Source organism: Zingiber officinale, chromosome 2B, assembly GCF_018446385.1.
Source record: "Zingiber officinale cultivar Zhangliang chromosome 2B, Zo_v1.1, whole genome shotgun sequence".
NCBI lineage: Eukaryota > Viridiplantae > Streptophyta > Magnoliopsida > Zingiberales > Zingiberaceae > Zingiber > Zingiber officinale.
In genome coordinates, this window is record NC_055989.1 from 43,268,783 (window position 1) to 43,276,237 (window position 7,455).

Sequence of the window (7,455 nt, forward strand, 5' to 3'; positions counted from 1 at the left end):
GCCACCCCGTCACTGTTCATGTTGAAATTAGCTTATCTTCTTCATTCTTGATAACAGTCATTCCTCCTTTCTTTGGAACCACGTGGACTGGACTCGCCCATTCACTATCCGAAATTGGGTAAATAATCCCTGCATCAAGAAGTTTAATCACTTCCTTCTTTACTACCTCTTTTAAATTTGGATTTAGTCTCCTTTGATGCTCAATTGAGTTCTTGTACCCCTCTTCAAGTAAAATTCTATGCATACAGAGAGATGGACTAATCCCTTTTATATCATCAATTGTATATCCAATGGCCTTTCTATGCAACCTTAACTCATCCAACAGTCTCTTTGTTTCAAACTCATTTAACTGAGCATTAATTATAACTGGATAAGTAGAATTCGGCCCAAGAAATTCATATTTAAGATTTGGTGGTAATGGTTTAAGTTCAAGTTGAGGTGGTACTATTTCTGGTAAAACTGGCTCTTGTTCTATCAACATAGTCTCCTCCTTAGCCAAGCTTTCTTCTAAAAACTCTTCATTATCTAAAGACAGATCATCCTCCTTATGATCACCAAGACATACCCCCTTTTCTGTTGAAAATGCTTTTTCACCAAACATTTTTGATAATGATTCACAGCACCAAGGAAATAATGTTTGGAAATCATTTTGATTCAAGATAAGCCCTTTTTCAACATCATCCTTTTCTCTAATGATATCCATTGTTAAGAATGAGCTATCTTGCTCTGCCCAATCATTGGAATTTTGCGTAATTCTGCCAACTATCTCAAAAGTTTCTTCTAGACTTTTTTTCAAAAATGATCCTCCAGATGCTAAATCCAGTTGATTCTTATTTGAGAAAGAAAGTCCAACATAGAACAAATGCATAATTAACCATTTCTCAATTCCATGATGTGGACATAACTGCAGAAGAGAAGAATATCTTTCCCAGGCTTGGTATAATTTTTCTCCATCCAATTGCTTAAAATTTAAAATTTGACTTCTCAAATAAGTAGTTTTCCTTGGAGGGAAATATTGGTCAAGGAATTTTTGCTCTAACTCATCCCATGTTTTGATACTTTGAGACTTTAGAGAATTATACCATCTTTTTGCAGCATCCTTCAGACTAAAAGGAAAAGCAAGCAGTTGAACAATATCAGATGAAACTTCTTCATATTTCAAAGTATAACAATATCTATAAAACTCCATCAAATGGGAATAAGGGTTCTCAATCTCCAATCCTCCAAACTAAGTTTTCTGAACCATGGAAACAAAAGATGGTTTGAGTATAAAATTTCTTGCTTGTATGTTAGGGTAAACAATTGCTCCCATTTGTTTTGCAGACTTCGGAGCTCCATAATCTCCTAGTGACTTGCACACCATGTTTAGATATTCTTGTTCTTCTATTTGACTTTGCAGAATTCTTCTTTTATGGAAAGTTTTGTCAATCTCAGGGTCAAAAGGAAAGAATTCCCCTGCAAAGTTAGATCTTCGCATACACAAGAACAAGATAGCAAATGACAATTCAACAGAAAAAGAGAAAAAAAAATAAAAGAATCAAAAATGCAGAATTGAATTTGTACAAAAAGAATTAACAAGAAGTAAAAGTTATACAAGAAAGTAAAAACAGAAATCTAATGATTAGTTACAACTATGCAATATGAAAGGAAAACAAATGTTATGTTTAGTCTAATTCAATTGATAATTCCTAATGTTATAGCGCAGTCCCCGGCAACGGCGCCAAAAACTTGTTACGCTCCGCAAGTGTACGGAAATATCGCAAGTAATATAAAAGATTATCGTATCCACAGGGACTGGAATAAGCACTAGAAATGCCTCAATGCGAATTAGCTAAACAACTATCCAATTGTTTCAAATGCAAAGTGAAGGTAAACAAATCTAATATTAAAGATCAACAAACAAGAGTTTAGTGTTTTGGGTTATGATAAGGGGAGAGATTCTAGGAGTTTCGGTTTCTTTGTAAGATTTCTTAAATGTAAATGGTTCACCAATTCTTATCCCTCAATTGCCAAACACTTGTAGAAAGTTGCCGGTTCTCTCTTGCAATAGATAACCGGCTAAGGACTGAGAAATATATCTAAATATGATCAATTAGACATGAACCTACGTTGTCCTTACACAGAAGCGCACCTATTACTATGCCTTCCTCGGATATCAACATAGAAGCCCACAACTTATTAATCTATCAAGATACAAGAAACTAATCACAAGATCCATCCTACTCACTTGAATATTCCTATTTCCTCTTCAAGATTATCTCTCAAACGTCCTTACACGGGCTTGCACCTGTCACGTGGATCCCTCGGATGATCGAGTGAGAGTTTATCTTTACTAAGTCCACAAGAAATCCAAACAATCAATCAAGAATGAGAATTAAGCACAAATCACCATTAATCATTCAAGATCTAATTGATACAAGCAAGACAATGTCATTGAAACAAGAAATTGGCAAATCCATAAGAGATTACATCAATCCATCATACAAATACTCCCTTAATCCTAGAATACAAGATCTACTCCATGAATCAAGGAAGAATACCCGAAGAAATAAAGATTACAAGCATTTCTTAAATCCCTAATCCAAGAAACCAAGAAAAGGGGAAAGAGAAAACTTATCTACGAAGAAGCCTCGTCTTTGGATCCAATCCTCGCTCCGGAGTCGAATCGTCAAGAACTCCCCTCGAATCGCCCAGAAATCCTCCCAAGAATGGAAGGATACCACCAAATATTGCCTTCTCCCAAAGGGGAAGAGATCCCCTTTCAATTCATGAAGGAGGGTTTAAATAGAGGAGGAAATCGGGCGCCACACGGCCCCATGACACGGCCGTGTGAGATTCACACGGCCATGTCCAGTTCCTTCTCTGCCAAAGCTGCACGGCCGTGTGGTGCACATGACCACCACCGGTGCCCACGGCCACCACCTGCTTGGCCTCTGGAAACCTCACACGGCCGTGTAGATCTACACGGCCATGTAAGGCATCTGCTCTAATTTCTTCAAATCAAGACACGGCCGTGTGAGATTCACACGGCCGTGTGAGATTCACACGGCCATGTCCTCTTCCCTTCCTGTTAAAACTACACGGTCGTGTGTGGTACACGGCCTGATGCTCTCTCCCTTCAATTCCTTCCAAGCTTGTCCGAGGACACATAATCTTCACCAATTTCGACTCATGTGTACAGAAAATACACAAAAAGTAGATCTCCGAACTAAAAGAGTAAATATGCTAAAAGGAAAGCTGGAAGTATAAAAATGCATAGATCAAGCATGCTCAAAATATGTAAATGTGGGTAAAAACATGCATAAAAGAGTATATAATCTACGCACATCAGCATGGCATACTATCATACGAAACATAGAAACCAAGAGCTAATTATGGCAATAACTGAAGTATCAACAAGAAAGGACTAAACTGAAACATAACTGAGTTAAACTAGAGCTGAACTAGAACTGATTTTAAAATATAATCACATGACTGATTGTGAGTTTGGAAAGCTATTATCATAATAGATTAAAATACATAATCATGCTGCTAATGGGCCCGACAACTGTACCTGCTGTGCGCGCATCCTTAACTAGACCCGGGGTTGCAAATCCCGAATTTAGTAAGGTTCACTAGGTTATCTAAACCTAGGGACCGACTATGGGAGCCCAGCCCAAGGACATCTAGTCCCGTACAGTGCCTCTACTGAAAGTAAAATACTGGATCATAGCTAACTAATTTATCTTGCTTTTACTAGGTTATCTGAACCTAGAGGCGACTGTGGGTGCCCACCCATTGGACCGCAGACCCATATATGCTATAGCAAGACTAACTAAGCTATTTTAAATGCTTCTATTACATTTACTGAGCTATTAAAAATGCTTACTGTAGCATTTTACTGAGCTAAGCATTTTATCGAACACTTATTGTGCTCCAACTCTCCCCTCTACTAGGGAGACCACCTCTAGGCACCCGACGACGTCTAGAATCTCCAACTGAAAGGAGTAAACGTGTCTGGCCCATCTAGAGGTGCTCAACTAAATCCCTAAATCTGCGAGGAGGGTTAAATACACCCTATGCGTCGAAAAATCTACATATAGCTAATTTAAAAGCATTCTATCTTACGAAAAGCTACTTATACTGCAGGTGAGGGGTTTCTTACCTCCTGTTCGGATTTTCTTACGATTCTAATCGTTAGATTTCCGGAGGAGACGATCCTTTCGACGATCTTCTCGCGTCTAAGCATTCCTCTCGCGGTGGGGAGCGTCCACGTGTCGAAGTCGTCGCCGGAATTTGCCCTTGGAACCCTTGGGACAGAACCCTTGCTTGTTCTTGTGGTTGGCGCCGAGAGAAGGAGAGGAGAAGGGAGGGTTGCGGCGTGGCTAGGGTGAGGAAAAGAGAAGTTGCCGATTAAAAATCCTATCTCCACACTTATTAATTCCTATTTATATTAAGTGGGTAATTTCACCCAATTCTAATATAAATTTAATTGATTCCCTTTCCTTTCAGCACGGCCCTGCTGGGTTCACTTGGTTACTAGAGTCCGCTATAAGTCGTATGACCCAATAGGTCTTGGGTTCAATTCCCGCGTAGACTATTTTCGTTTTCTATTTATTTTTACTACTTCCGCTACTCTAAAAATTCTGTACAAATATCCTAAAATTCTAGAAAAATACCAGGATATTTCTAATAATTGTTTTGAGAATTTTCGGGCGTTACATAAAGTCACTGCATCAACATCAAACTTTCCTGATGCTTTTGTTATTGGGTTTATTGAAGGATGACCACCACTTCTTTCATTTGCCCATTGATGATGATTTTGTGCTACACTCTCTATGATTTCCTCAGCTTCATCTAAATTTTTATTCATGAGTGCCCCTCCAGCAGCTGAATCAAGGGACACTTTGGTATGATAATTAATACCATTATAGAAAGTATGCAACACTAACCATCTTTCCAAACCGTGGTGAGGGCATTGTCTGAGCATACTATTGTATCTATCCCAAGCTTCAAATAGAGATTCTGAGTCAGCTTGTTTGAAACTTGCAATCAAATTCCTCATATGAGCAGTTTTACTTGGGGGATAGAATTTATCAAGGAATTGTTGCTCACATTGTTCCCAAGTGGTGATACTGTTGGGAGCCAAAGAATTCAACCATTGCTTGGCCCTATCTCTCAAAGAAAACCCAAATAATAATAACCGTACTGCTTCTGAAGGAACACCATTCATTTTCATTGTCCCACATATTTCATAAAAGACATCTAAGTGTTGATTAGGGTCTTCATGTGGTCCTCCACCAAATTAATTTTGCTGCACCATGGAAATAATTGTGGGTTTGATCTCAAAATTATTTGCCTCCACTAAGGGTCTTGAAATACTAGATCGAAAACCCCTATCATAAGGGGCTACATAATCCTTTAGTGGTCTATTAGCCATGTTCAAATGCTCTTGTTCTTCAATTTGTCTCTGCAGAATTCTTCTTCTATGAAATGTTCTATCAATTTCAGGGTCAAGAGGAAAAAATTCTCCTGCAAAGTTAGATCTTCGCATACACAAGAACAAGATTGCAATAGAAACTAAATCAAAACAAAGAAATTAAAAATAGAGAAAGGTAAGATTGGAATGTTAGAAAACAAAAGAAATGCATAATTAAAATTTCTACAAAATAATTTCCAAGAAGTTAGAAAGTATACAGGAAAATGAAAACAGAAAACTAGAGATTAGTTACAAATATGCAAATGAAAAGAAATAGAAATGTTATATTTAGTCTAACTCAATTGATAATCTCAAATGTTATAGCGCAGTCCCCAGCAACGGCGCCAAAAACTTGTTCGCTCTCCGCAAGTGTACGGAAATGTCGCAAGTAATATAAAAGATTATCGTATCCACAGGGACTGGAATAAGCACTAGAAATATCTCAAAGCGAATTATCTAAACAACTAATCAATTGGTTTCAAATGCTAAGGATGAAAAACAAATCTAAAATGAAAGATTAACAAACAAGAGTTTGGGGTTTGAGTTATGATAAAGGGAGGTTCTAGGAGTTTTGGTTTCTTTGTAAGATATTTTGAATGTAAATGGTTTACCAATTCTTATTTCTCAATTGTCTAATATTTGTAGAACGTTGTCGGTTCTCTCTTGCAATAGATAATCGGCTTAGGACTGAAAAATGTACCTAAATATGATCAATTAGATATGAACCTACGTTGTCCTTACACAGGATTGCACCTATTACTATGCTTCCCTCGGATATCAACATAGAAGTTCATAGCTTCTTAACCCATAAAGATACAAGGATTGAATCATAAGATCTATCCTACCCTCTTGAATATTCTCATTTCCCCTTCAAGGTCATCCCTCAAACGTCCTTACACAGGCTTGCACCTGTCACGTGGATCCCTCGGAAAATCGAGTGAGAGTTAATCTCTACAAAGTCTATAAGATATCCAAACAATCAATCAAAAATGAAAATTAAGCCCTAATCACAATTAATCATTCAAGATCCAATCGATACAAACTAGGCAACATCATAGAAACAAAGAAATGGCAAATCCACAAGAGTTTACATCAATTTATCTCACAAATACTCCATCCATCATAGAACAAAAAGATCTACTCCATAAAACGAAGAAAGAAAACCAAAGATAAGAAAATTACAAGCATTTCTCCAATCCCAATCCAAGAAGAGGAGAGAAAGAAAACTTATCTACAATATAGCTCCATCTTCGGATCCAATCCTCGCTCCCGGAGTCGAATTCGCCAAGATCTCCCTTTAGATCGCCCAAAAATCCTCCCAAGAATGGGAGGAATCCACCAAATCTTGCTTTCTCCCAAAGGGGAGAAGATCCCCTTTCAAATCTTCAAAGAGGCTTTAAATAGAGGGGGCTTTCGGGCGCCACACGGCCCCGAGGCATGGCCGTGTGAGGTTCACACGGCCAGAGTCTTTCCCTCTCTGCCATCCATACACGGTCGTGTGGTGTACACGGTCGTGGACAACTCCCATCAAGACCTCCAAGCACGGCCGTGTAGATCCACACGGTCTGGACTGCCCCAGCTTCTGGAAACCTGGCACGGCCATGTGGTGCACACGGCCAGAACACTTTTAAGCACTTAGAAGCATGCACAGCCGTATGATGCACACGGCCAGGGCCTTCTTGGTCTCTGGAAACCTTACACGGCCATGTAGATTCACACGGCCATGTAAGGATTGAACTCTGATTTGCTTCAAAACTTGGCACGGTCGTGTGAGGTTCACATGGCCAGGCCTTCTTCCTTTGTTGTTGCTGCCATACGGCCTCTGAACTCCACACGGCCAGAGCTCCCTACCAATGTAGGGTCGTGTCTGGTACACGGTCAGGTGCCTTCTCGCTTGCTTTGCTCATAAGTTTTGTCCAAGAATGCAGAATCTTCACCAAATTCGACTCCTGTGTACAGAAAATGCACAAAAGCAGATCTTCGAACAAAAAGAGTAA

The 7,455-nt window shown here is 39.1% G+C and overlaps 1 non-coding gene across 1 annotated transcript; it reads left to right on the top strand.

The window, feature by feature from the left end:
* The first annotated feature begins 4,940 nt into the window (after positions 1–4,940).
* LOC122049987 lies at positions 4,941–5,046 on the top strand. Its single transcript, XR_006131212.1, has one exon. It is a non-coding gene; the product is annotated as a small nucleolar RNA R71 (small nucleolar RNA).
* The last annotated feature ends 2,409 nt before the right edge of the window (positions 5,047–7,455 follow it).